Consider the following 12,461-nt stretch of genomic DNA (forward strand, 5'->3'; position numbering starts at 1 on the left):
CCCGTTTTGCTCTAGGAGGCCCAGGAGCTGAGAAAAACGCGAAAAAGGAAAAAATCGACTTTAGAAAATTCACGGACCCCTAGAAAAATCGGAAATCGTCTCATGAATCCAATGGCGCCAGCCAAATTGTCCTAGCTATGATATTTCCAAAGATATGGGCGAAAAACGATCTGAGTCCCAATCCGGGCCCGTTTGGCTCTAGGAGGCCCACGAGCCGAGATAAACGCGAAAAACTAAAAAATAGTCTGTGGACAATTCCCGGACCCCTAGAAAAATCGGAAATCGTCTCACGAATCCAATGGCGCCAGCCAAATTGTCCTAGCTATGATATTTCCAAAGATATGGGCGAAAAACGATCTGAGTCCCAATCCGGGCCCGTTTGGCTCTAGGAGGCCCAGGAGCCGAGATAAACGCGAAAAACTAAAAAATAGTCTGTGGACAATTCCCGGACCCCTAGAAAAATCGGAAATCGTCTCACGAATCCAATGGCGCCAGCCAAATTGTCCTAGCTATGATATTTCCAAAGATATGGGCGAAAAACGATCTGAGTCCCAATCCGGGCCCGTTTGGCTCTAGGAGGCCCAGGAGCCGAGATAAACGCGAAAAACTAAAAAATAGTCTGTGGACAATTCCCGGACCCCTAGAAAGCTCGGAAATCGTCTCACGAATCCAATGGCGCCAGCCAAATTGTCCTAGCTATGATATTCTCAAAGATATGGGCGAAAAACGGTGTGATCCCAAATCCGGGCCCGTTTGGCTCTAGGAGGCCCAGGAGCCGAGATAAACGCGAAAAACGAAAAAATTGATTTTATAAAATTCCTGGAACCCTAGAAAGATCGGAAATCGTCTCACGAATCCAATGGCGCCAGCCAAATTGTCCTAGCTATGATATTTCCAAAGATATGGGCGAAAAACGGTCTGAGTCTAAATCCGGGCGGGTTTTGCTCTAGGAGGCCCAGGAGCCGAGATCAACGCGAAAAACGAAAAAATAGACTGTGGACAATTCCCGGACCCCTAGAAAAATCGGAAATCGTCTCACGAATCCAATGGCGCCAGCCAAATTGTCCTAGCTATGATATTTCCAATGATATGGGCGAAAAACGGTCTGAGTCTAAATCCGGGCGCGTTTTGCTCTAGGCGGCCCAGGTGCCGAGAAAAACGCGAAAAACGAAAAAATCGAATTTAGAAAATTCCCGCAGCCCTCGAAAAATCGGAAATCGTCTCACGAATCCAATGGCGCCAGCCAAATTGTCCCAGCTATGATATTTCCAAAGATATGGGCGAAAAACGGTGTGATCCCAAATCAGGGCCCGTTTTGCTCTAGGAGCCATAGGAGTTGGACTGATGTGCAGGCGGAGAGCAATCGAACTGATGCGCATGCGCAGAAGAATCCGACTGACGCGTAGGCGCAGGGGAGTCGGACTGATGCGCATGCGCAGAAGAATCGGACGAAAAACAGTGTGATACCAAATCAGGGCCCGTTTTGCTCTAGGAGGCCCAGGAGCCGAGAAAAACGCGAAAAACGAAAAAATCTGCTTTTGAAAATTCCCGGACCCCTCGAAAAATCGGAAATCGTCTCACGAATCCAATGGCGCCAGTCAAATTGTCCTAGCTATGATATTCTCAAAGAAATGGGCCAAAAACGGTGTGATCCCAAATCCGGGCCCGTTTGGCTCTAGGAGGACCAGGAGCCGAGATAAACGCGAAAAACGACCAAATAGACTGTGGACAATTGCGGGACCCCTAGAAAAATCGGGAATCGTCTCACGAATCCAATGGCGCCAGCCAAATTGTCCTAGCTATGATATTCTCAAAGATATGGGTGAAAAACGGTGTGATCCCAAATCCGGGCCCGTTGTGCTGTAGGAGGCCCAGGAGCCGCGAAAAACGCGAAAAACGAAAAAATCGACTTTAGAAAATTCCCGGACCCCTCGAAAAATCGGAAATTGTCTCACGAATCCAATGGCGCCAGCCAAATTGTCCTAGCTATGATATTCTCAAAGATATGGGCGAAAAACGGTGTGATCCCAAATCCGGGCCCGTTTGGCTCTAGGAGGCCCAGGAGCCGAGATAAACGCGAAAAACTAAAAAATAGTCCGTGGACAATTCCCGGACCCCTAGAAAAATCGGAAATCGTCTCACGAATCCAATGGGGCCGGCCAAATTGTCTTAGCTATGATATTTCCAAAGATATGGGCCAAAAACGGTGTGATCCCAAATCACGGCCCGTTTTGCTGTACGAGGCCCAGGAGCCGAGATAAACGCGAAAAACTAAAAAATAGTCTGTGGACAATTCCCGGACCCCTAGAAAAATCGGAAATCGTCTCACGAATCCAATGGCGCCAGCCAAATTGTCCTAGCTATGATATTCTCAAAGATATGGGCGAAAAACGGTGCGATCCCAAATCCGGGCCCGTTTGGCTCTAGGAGGCCCAGGAGCCGAGATAAACGCGAAAAACTAAAAAATAGTCTGTGGACAATTCCTGGACCCCTAGAAAGATCGGAAATCGTCTCACGAATCCAATGGCGCCAGCCAAATTGTCCTAGCTATGATATTCTCAAAGATATGGGCGAAAAACGGTGCGATCCCAAATCCGGGCCAGTTTGGCTCTAGGAGGCCCAGGAGCAGAGATAAACGCGAAAAACGAAAAAATTGACTTTAGAAAATTCCTGGACCCCTAGAAAAATCGGAAATCTTCTCACGAATCCAATGGCGCCAGCCAATTTGTCCTAGCTATGATATTTCCAACGATATGGGCGAAAAACGGTCTGAGTCTCAATCCGGGCGCTTTTTGCTCTAGGAGGCCCAGGAGCCGAGAAAAACGCGAAAAACGAAAAAATCGACTTTAGAAAATTCCCGCAGCCCTCGAAAAATCGGAAATCGTCTCACGAATCCAATGGCGCCAGCCAAATTGTCCCAGCTATGATATTTCCAAAGATATGGGCGAAAAACGGTGTGATCCCAAATCAGGGCCCGTTTTGCTCTAGGAGCCATAGGAGTTGGACTGATGTGCAGGCGGAGAGCAATCGAACTGATGCGCATGCGCAGAAGAATCCGACTGACGCGTAGGCGCAGGGGAGTCGGACTGATGCGGAGGAGCAGGAGGATCGGACTGAGGCGCATGCGCAGAAGAATCGGACTGCTGTGCAGGCGCAGGGGTGACGGACTGATGCGCATGCGCAGAGTAGGGGAACTGATGTGCAGGCGGAGAGCAATCGAACTGATGCGCATGCGCAGAAGAATCCGACTGACGCGTAGGCGCAGGGGAGTCGGACTGTTTCGCATGCGCAGAAGAATCGGACGAAAAACGGTGTGATCCCAAATCCCGGCCCGTTTTGCTCTGGGAGGCCCAGGAGCCGAGAAAAACGCGAGAAACGAAAAAATCGACTTTAGAAAATTCCCGAACCCCTAGAAAAATCGGAAATCGTCTCATGCATCCAATGGCGCCAGCCAAATTGTCCTAGCTATGATATTTCCAAAGATATGGGCGAAAAACGGTCTGAGTCTAAATCCGGGCGGCTTTTGCTCTAGGAGGCCCAGGAGCCGAGATCAACGCGAAAAACGAAAAAATAGACTGTGGACAATTCCCGGACCCCTGGAAAAATCGGAAATCGTCTCACGAATCCAATGGCGCCAGCCAAATTGTCCTAGCTATGATATTTCCAATGATATGGGCGAAAAACGGTCTGAGTCTAAATCCGGGCGCGTTTTGCTCTAGGAGGCCCAGGAGCCGAGAAAAACGCGAAAAACGAAAAAATCGACTTTAGAAAATTACCGCAGCCCTCGAAAAATCGGAAATCGTCTCACGAATCCAATGGCGCCAGCCAAATTGTCCCAGCTATGATATTTCCAAAGATATGGGCGAAAAACGGTGTGATCCCAAATCAGGGCCCGTTTTGCTCTAGGAGCCATAGGAGTTGGACTGATGTGCAGGCGGAGAGCAATCGAACTGATGCGCATGCGCAGAAGAATCCGACTGACGCGTAGGCGCAGGGGAGTCGGACTGGTGCGCATGCGCAGAAGAATCGGACGAAAAACGGTGTGATACCAAATCAGGGCCCGTTTTGCTCTAGGAGGCCCAGGAGCTGAGAAAAACGCGAAAAAGGAAAAAATCGACTTTAGAAAATTCACGGACCCCTAGAAAAATCGGAAATCGTCTCATGAATCCAATGGCGCCAGCCAAATTGTCCTAGCTATGATATTTCCAAAGATATGGGCGAAAAACGATCTGAGTCCCAATCCGGGCCCGTTTGGCTCTAGGAGGCCCACGAGCCGAGATAAACGCGAAAAACTAAAAAATAGTCTGTGGACAATTCCCGGACCCCTAGACAAATCGGAAATCGTCTCACGAATCCAATGGCGCCAGCCAAATTGTCCTAGCTATGATATTTCCAAAGATATGGGCGAAAAACGATCTGAGTCCCAATCCGGGCCCGTTTGGCTCTAGGAGGCCCAGGAGCCGAGATAAACGCGAAAAAATAAAAAATAGTCTGTGGACAATTCCCGGACCCCTAGAAAGATCGGAAATCGTCTCACGAATCCAATGGCGCCAGCCAAATTGTCCTAGCTATTATATGTCCAAAGATATGGGCGAAAAACGGTCTAAGTCTAAATCCGGGCGGCTTTTGCTCTAGGAGGCCCAGGAGCCGAGATAAACGCGAAAAACGAAAAAATAGACTGTGGACAATTCCGGGACCCCTAGAAAAATCGGGAATCGTCTCACGAATCTAATGGCGCCAGCCAAATTGTCCTAGCTATGATATTCTCAAAGATATGGGCGAAAAACGGTGTGATCCCAAATCCGGGCCCGTTTGGCTCTAGGAGGCCCAGGAGCCGAGATAAACGCGAAAAACGAAAAAATTGACTTTATAAAATTCCTGGACCCCTAGAAAGATCGGAAATCGTCTCACGAATCCAATGGCGCCAGCCAAATTGTCCTAGCTATGATATTTCCAAAGATATGGGCGAAAAACGGTCTGAGTCTAAATCCGGGCGCCTTTTGCTCTAGGAGGCCCAGGAGCCGAGATAAACGCGAAAAACTAAAAAATAGTCTGTGGACAATTCCCGGACCCCTAGAAAAATCGGAAATCGTCTCACGAATCCAATGGCGCCAGCCCAATTGTCCTAGCTATGATATTTCCAACGATATGGGCCAAAAACGGTGTGATCCCAAATCCGGGCCCGTTTGGCTCTGGGAGGCCCAGGAGCCGAGAAAAACGCGAAAAACGAAAAAATCTACTTTAGAAAATTCCCGGACCCCTCGAAAAATCGGAAATCGTCTCACGACTCCAATGGCGCCAGTCAAATTGTCCTCGCTATGATATTCTCAAAGATATGGGCGAAAAACGGTGTGATCCCAAATCCGGGCCCGTTTGGCTCTAGGAGGCCCAGGAGCCGAGATAAACGCGAAAAACGAAAAAATAGACTGTGGACAATTCCGGGACCCCTAGAAAAATCGGGAATCGTCTCACGAATCTAATGGCGCCAGCCAAATTGTCCTAGCTATGATATTTCCAAAGATATGGGCGAAAAACGATCTGAGTCCAAATCCGGGCCCGTTTGGCTCTAGGAGGCCCAGGAGCCGAGAAAAACGCGAAAAACGAAAAAATCGACTTTAGAAACTTCCCGAACCCCTAGAAAAATCGGAAATCGTCTCACGAATCCAATGGCGCCAGCCCAATTGTCCTAGCTATGATATTTACAACGATATGGGCGAAAAACGGTCTGAGTCTCAATCCGGGCGCGTTTTGCTCTAGGAGGCCCAGGAGCCGAAAAAAACGCGAAAAACGGAAAAATCGACTTTAGAAAATTCCCGAACCCCTAGAAAAATCGGAAATCGTTTCACGAATCCAATGGCGCCAGCAAATTGTCCTAGCTATGATATTTCCAAAGATATGGGCGAAAAACGATCTGAGTCCCAATCCGGGCCCGTTTGGCTCTAGGAGGGCAGAAGAATCGGACGAAAAACGGTGTGATGCCAAATCCGGGCCCGTTGTGCTGTAGGAGGCCCAGGAGCCGAGAAAAACGCGAAAAACGAAAAAATAGAATTTAGAAAATTCCCGAACCCCTAGAAAAATCGGAAATCGTCTCACGAATCCAATGGCGCCAGCCCAATTGTCCTAGCTATGATATTTCCAACGATATGGGCGAAAAACGGTCTGAGTCTCAATCCGGGGGCGTTTTGCTCTAGGAGGGCAGAAGAATCGGACGAAAAACGGTGTGATGCCAAATCCGGGCCCGTTGTGCTGTAGGAGGCCCAGGAGCCGAGAAAAACGCGAAAAACGAAAAAATAGAATTTAGAAAATTCCCGCAGCCCTCGAAAAATCGGAAATCGTCTCACGAATCCAATGGCGCCAGCCAAATTGTCCCAGCTATGATATTTCCAATGATATGGGCGAAAAACGGTGTGATCCCAAATCAGGGCCCGTTTTGCTCTAGGAGCCATAGGAGTTGGACTGATGTGCAGGCGGAGAGCAATCGAACTGATGCGCATGCGCAGAAGAATCCGACTGACGCGTAGGCGCAGGGGAGTCGGACTGATGCGGAGGAGCAGGAGGATCGGACTGAGGCGCATGCGCAGAAGAATCGCACTGCTGTGCAGGCGCAGGGGAGACGGACTGATGCGCATGCGCAGAGTAGTGGAACTGATGTGCAGGCGGAGAGCAATCGAACTGATGCGCATGCGCAGAAGAATCCGACTGACGCGTAGTCGCAGGGGAGTCGGACTGATGCGGAGGAGCAGGAGGATCGGACTGAGGCGCATGCGCAGAAGAATCGGACTGCTGTGCAGGCGCAGGGGTGACGGACTGATGCGCATGCGCAGAGTAGGGGAACTGATGTGCAGGCGGAGAGCAATCGAACTGATGCGCATGCGCAGAAGAATCCGACTGACGCGTAGGCGCAGGGGAGTCGGACTGTTTCGCATGCGCAGAAGAATCGGACGAAAAACGGTGTGATCCCAAATCCCGGCCCGTTTTGCTCTGGGAGGCCCAGGAGCCGAGAAAAACGCGAAAAACGAAAAAATCGACTTTAGAAAATTCCCGAACCCCTAGAAAAATCGGAAATCGTCTCATGCATCCAATGGCGCCAGCCAAATTGTCCTAGCTATGATATTTCCAAAGATATGGGCGAAAAACGATCTGAGTCCCAATCCGGGCCCGTTTGGCTCTAGGAGGCCCACGAGCCGAGATAAACGCGAAAAACGAAAAAATCGACTTTAGAAAATTCCCGGACCCCTCGAAAAATCGGAAATCGTCTCACGAATCCAATGGCGCCAGCCAAATTGTCCTAGCTATGATATTTCCAAAGATATGGGCGAAAAACGGTCTGAGTCTAAATCCGGGCGGCTTTTGCTCTAGGAGGCCCAGGAGCCGAGATCAACGCGAAAAACGAAAAAATAGACTGTGGACAATTCCCGGACCCCTAGAAAAATCGGAAATCGTCTCACGAATCCAATGGCGCCAGCCCAATTGTCCTAGCTATGATATTTCCAAAGATATGGGCGAAAAACGGTCTGAGTCTAAATCCGGGCGCCTTTTGCTCTAGGAGGCCCAGGAGCCGAGAAAAACGCGAAAAACGAAAAAATCGACTTTAGAAAATTCCCGCAGCCCTCGAAAAATCGGAAATCGTCTCACGAATCCAATGGCGCCAGCCAAATTGTCCCAGCTATGATATTTCCAAAGATACGTTCCAAAAACGGTGTGATCCCAAATCCGGGCCCGTTTTGCTCTAGGAGGCCCAGGAGCCGAGATAAACGCGAAAAACTAAAAAATAGTCTGTGGACAATTCCCGGACCCCTAGAAAAATCGGAAATCGTCTCACGAATCCAATGGCGCCAGCCAAATTGTCCCAGCTATGATATTTCCAAAGATACGTTCCAAAAACGGTGTGATCCCAAATCCGGGCCCGTTTTGCTCTAGGAGGCCCAGGAGCCGAGAAAAACGCGAAAAACGAAAAAATCGACTTTAGAAAATTCCCGCAGCCCTCGAAAAATCGGAAATCGTCTCACGAATCCAATGGCGCCAGCCAAATTGTCCCAGCTATGATATTTCCAAAGATATGGGCGAAAAACGGTGTGATCCCAAATCAGGGCCCGTTTTGCTCTAGGAGCCATAGGAGTTGGACTGATGTGCAGGCGGAGAGCAATCGAACTGATGCGCATGCGCAGAAGAATCCGACTGACGCGTAGGCGCAGGGGAGTCGGACTGTTGCGCATGCGCAGAAGAATCGGACGAAAAACGGTGTGATACCAAATCAGGGCCCGTTTTGCTCTAGGAGGCCCAGGAGCTGAGAAAAACGCGAAAAAGGAAAAAATCGACTTTAGAAAATTCACGGACCCCTAGAAAAATCGGAAATCGTCTCATGAATCCAATGGCGCCAGCCAAATTGTCCTAGCTATGATATTTCCAAAGATATGGGCGAAAAACGATCTGAGTCCCAATCCGGGCCCGTTTGGCTCTAGGAGGCCCACGAGCCGAGATAAACGCGAAAAACTAAAAAATAGTCTGTGGACAATTCCCGGACCCCTAGAAAAATCGGAAATCGTCTCACGAATCCAATGGCGCCTGCCAAATTGTCCTAGCTATGATATTTCCAAAGATATGGGCGAAAAACGATCTGAGTCCCAATCCGGGCCCGTTTGGCTCTAGGAGGCCCAGGAGCCGAGATAAACGCGAAAAACTAAAAAATAGTCTGTGGACAATTCCCGGACCCCTAGAAAAATCGGGAATCATCTCACGAATCCAATCGCACCAGCCAAATTGTCCTAGTTATGATATTTCCAAAGATATGGGCGAAAAACGGTCTGAGTCTAAATCCGGGCGCCTTTTGCTCTAGGAGGCCCAGGAGCCGAGAAGAACGCGAAAAACGAAAAAATCGACTTTAGAAACTTCCCGAACCCCTAGAAAAATCGGAAATCGTCTCACGAATCCAATGGCGCCAGCCAAATTGTCCTAGCTATGATATTTCCAAAGATATGGGCGAAAAACGGTCTGAGTCTAAATCCGGGCGCCTTTTGCTCTAGGAGGCCCAGGAGCCGAGATAAACGCGAAAAACTAAAAAATAGTCTGTGGACAATTCCCGGACCCCGAGAAAAATCGGAAATCGTCTCACGAATCCAATCGCACCAGCCACATTGTCCTAGCTATGATATTTCCAAAGATATGGGCGAAAAACGGTCTGAGTCTAAATCCGGGCGCCTTTTGCTCTAGGAGGCCCAGGAGCCGAGATAAACGCGAAAAACTAAAAAATAGTCTGTGGACAATTCCCGGACCCCTAGAAAAACCGGAAATCGTCTCACGAATCCAATGGGGCCGGCCAAATTGTCTTAGCTATGATATTTCCAAAGATACGTTCCAAAAACGGTGTGATCCCAAATCCGGGCCCGTTTGGCTCTAGGAGGCCCAGGAGCCGAGATAAACGTGAAAAACTAAAAAATAGTCTGTGGACAATTCCGGGACCCCTAGAAAAATCGGGAATCGTCTCACGAATCTAATGGCGCCAGCCAAATTGTCCTAGCTATGATATTCTCAAAGATATGGGCGAAAAACGGTGTGATCCCAAATCCGGGCCCGTTTGGCTCTAGGAGGCCCAGGAGCCGAGATAAACGTGAAAAACTAAAAAATAGTCTGTGGACAATTCCCGGACCCCTAGAAAAATCGGAAATCGTCTCACGAATCCAATGGCGCCAGCCAAATTGTCCTAGCTATGATATTTCCAAAGATATGGGCGAAAAACGGTCTGAGTCTAAATCCGGGCGCCTTTTGCTCTAGGAGGCCCAGGAGCCGAGATAAACGCGAAAAACTAAAAAATAGTCTGTGGACAATTCCCGGACCCCTAGAAAAATCGGAAATCGTCTCACGAATCCAATGGCGCCAGCCCAATTGTCCTAGCTATGATATTTCCAACGATATGGGCCAAAAACGGTGTGATCCCAAATCCGGGCCCGTTTGGCTCTAGGAGGCCCAGGAGCCGAGATAAACGTGAAAAACTAAAAAATTGTCTGTGGACAATTCCCGGACCCCTAGAAAAATCGGAAATCGTCTCACGAATCCAATGGCGCCAGCCAAATTGTCCCAGCTATGATATTTCCAAAGATATGGGCGAAAAACGGTGTGATCCCAAATCAGGGCCCGTTTTGCTCTAGGAGCCATAGGAGTTGGACTGATGTGCAGGCGGAGAGCAATCGAACTGATGCGCATGCGCAGAAGAATCCGACTGACGCGTAGGCGCAGGGGAGTCGGACTGTTGCGCATGCGCAGAAGAATCGGACGAAAAACGGTGTGATCCCAAATCCCGGCCCGTTTTGCTCTGGGAGGCCCAGGAGCCGAGAAAAACGCGAAAAACGAAAAAATCTACTTTAGAAAATTCCCGGACCCCTCGAAAAATCGGAAATCGTCTCACGAATCCAATGGCGCCAGTCAAATTGTCCTCGCTATGATATTCTCAAAGATATGGGCGAAAAACGGTGTGATCCCAAATCCGGGCCCGTTTGGCTCTAGGAGGCTCAGGAGCCGAGATAAACGCGAAAAACGAAAAAATAGACTGTGGACAATTCCGGGACCCCTAGAAAAATCGGGAATCGTCTCACGAATCTAATGGCGCCAGCCAAATTGTCCTAGCTATGATATTTCCAAAGATATGGGCGAAAAACGATCTGAGTCCAAATCCGGGCCCGTTTGGCTCTAGGAGGCCCAGGAGCCGAGAAAAACGCGAAAAACGAAAAAATCGACTTTAGAAACTTCCCGAACCCCTAGAAAAATCGGAAATCGTCTCACGAATCCAATGGCGCCAGCCAAATTGTCCTAGCTATGATATTTCCAAAGATATGGGCCAAAAACGATCTGAGTCCCAATCCGGGCCCGTTTGGCTCTAGGAGGCCCAGGAGCCGAGAAAAACGCGAAAAACGAAAAAATCGACTTTAGAAACTTCCCGGACCCCTAGAAAAATCGGAAATCGTCTCACGAATCCAATGGCGCCAGCCAAATTGTCCTAGCTATGATATTTCCAAAGATATGGGCGAAAAACGGTCTGAGTCTAAATCCGGGCGCCTTTTGCTCTAGGAGGCCCAGGAGCCGAGATAAACGCGAAAAACTAAAAAATAGTCTGTGGACAATTCCCGGACCCCGAGAAAAACCGGAAATCGTCTCACGAATCCAATGGGGCCGGCCAAATTGTCTTAGCTATGATATTTCCAAAGATACGTTCCAAAAACGGTGTGATCCCAAATCCGGGCCCGTTTGGCTCTAGGAGGCCCAGGAGCCGAGATAAACGTGAAAAACTAAAAAATAGTCTGTGGACAATTCCGGGACCCCTAGAAAAATCGGGAATCGTCTCACGAATCTAATGGCGCCAGCCAAATTGTCCTAGCTATGATATTCTCAAAGATATGGGCGAAAAACGGTGTGATCCCAAATCCGGGCCCGTTTGGCTCTAGGAGGCCCAGGAGCCGAGATAAACGTGAAAAACTAAAAAATAGTCTGTGGACAATTCCCGGACCTCTAGAAAAATCGGAAATCGTCTCACGAATCCAATGGCGCCAGCCAAATTGTCCTAGCTATGATATTTCCAAAGATATGGGCGAAAAACGGTCTGAGTCTAAATCCGGGCGCCTTTTGCTCTAGGAGGCCCAGGAGCCGAGATAAACGCGAAAAACTAAAAAATAGTCTGTGGACAATTCCCGGACCCCTAGAAAAATCGGAAATCGTCTCACGAATCCAATGGCGCCAGCCCAATTGTCCTAGCTATGATATTTCCAACGATATGGGCCAAAAACGGTGTGATCCCAAATCCGGGCCCGTTTGGCTCTAGGAGGCCCAGGAGCCGAGATAAACGTGAAAAACTAAAAAATTGTCTGTGGACAATTCCCGGACCCCTAGAAAAATCGGAAATCGTCTCACGAATCCAATGGCGCCAGCCAAATTGTCCCAGCTATGATATTTCCAAAGATATGGGCGAAAAACGGTGTGATCCCAAATCAGGGCCCGTTTTGCTCTAGGAGCCATAGGAGTTGGACTGATGTGCAGGCGGAGAGCAATCGAACTGATGCGCATGCGCAGAAGAATCCGACTGACGCGTAGGCGCAGGGGAGTCGGACTGTTGCGCATGCGCAGAAGAATCGGACGAAAAACGGTGTGATACCAAAGCAGGGCCCGTTTTGCTCTAGGAGGCCCAGGAGCTGAGAAAAACGCGAAAAAGGAAAAAATCGACTTTAGAAACTTCCCGGACCCCTAGAAAAATCGGAAATCGTCTCACGAATCCAATGGCGCCAGCCAAATTGTCCTAGCTATGATATTTCCAAAGATATGGGCGAAAAACGGTCTGAGTCTAAATCCGGGCGCCTTTTGCTCTAGGAGGCCCAGGAGCCGAGATAAACGCGAAAAACTAAAAAATAGTCTGTGGACAATTCCCGGACCCCGAGAAAAACCGGAAATCGTCTCACGAATCCAATGGGGCCGGCCAA

Source organism: Diachasmimorpha longicaudata, unplaced genomic scaffold (assembly GCF_034640455.1).
Source record: "Diachasmimorpha longicaudata isolate KC_UGA_2023 unplaced genomic scaffold, iyDiaLong2 ctg00000087.1, whole genome shotgun sequence".
Taxonomy (NCBI): Eukaryota; Metazoa; Arthropoda; class Insecta; order Hymenoptera; family Braconidae; genus Diachasmimorpha; species Diachasmimorpha longicaudata.